Genomic DNA, 1,143 nt, shown 5'->3' with positions numbered 1-1,143 from the left:
TAAATAAATTTTTAAACTTTCTTGTTTCACAAGAATCTAAGGAAGTTTATTTTTCTAAGTGATATTTTAAGTGAATAAAATAAAATGCAGAGCATTAGAAAGAAAAGGATTTATATTAAAATGGTGTCCTATTTTGATACCCACAAGGTGTTTACTTGTACAGCTCACCTGAGCATGATTATGAATAAACTGAATGAAATTAATAAGCTTCTCTCTGTAAAATGTGGAAATACAACTGAATATCAGTCATTTTTAAAGAAAAAAATTTCCTTTCACTATTACTCTGAAGAGATAGCCTTTTAAAAACCAATAATTTAATATAATTAAAGTCTGTTTCAGTATCCAAAAAATTGTATGCATTGGCTTTTCATATTCTTGAGATAATAATATGTTGTTTTGGATAACAAGTTTATGACTTTTTGATAAATGAGCAAATAAATTCTTGTGTCAAGCTGTTGCTTCCCTTTAAGGATGCCTTGACTATATCTGGTCACTAATATTTTCATATGGATTTTAAAATTAAGTGGCCTTCTATTAAATATTAAGCTAGATATTTTTTAAGATTGCATTAAACTTATATATCAAAAGATTAAATAACCAATTTAAAGAATATATTATATTCTCATGCAAAAATTGGATATTTATTTGTTCAAATCTTCAATTTAAAAATATGGTACAGTTTATAGAGATCTTACATCCTCTCAGAATTATTCATGTGTGTAGAATTCTTGATATATCCCAAATTTGTTCATTTTCATATTAAACTTTAGAATATTTTATTCATGTTGTACAGAAATCATTGTTTCCATATTTGGTCTATAGCTAGAAAATTTTCTAGATCATTCGATGATAAAATGTAGCTGTAAGCCTTTCAGATATTCTTCACACACAATAATGACAGCAGCAAATAATGACCACCTCACTTCTGCACTCAAAATCCTTAATATCCAGGGCTGGAGAGATGGCTCAGCAACGAACTGCACTAGTGGCTCAGGCAGAGGACTTGGATTTGGTTCCCAGCAACCACATGGTGGCTAACCACTTTCTTTAACTCCAGTTCCAGAAGTTCTCACACCTCTTCTGCTCTCTGCAGGGATTGCATGACACAGGCACTCTTGCACACTTTCAGGCAGAACACTTATA

The sequence above is a fragment of the Nannospalax galili genome, unplaced genomic scaffold, assembly GCF_000622305.1.
Source record: "Nannospalax galili isolate Female #2095 unplaced genomic scaffold, S.galili_v1.0 scaffold255, whole genome shotgun sequence".
NCBI lineage: Eukaryota > Metazoa > Chordata > Mammalia > Rodentia > Spalacidae > Nannospalax > Nannospalax galili.
The sequence above is the reverse complement of the archived record's forward strand: the minus strand, read 5'-3'. Positions refer to the sequence as shown.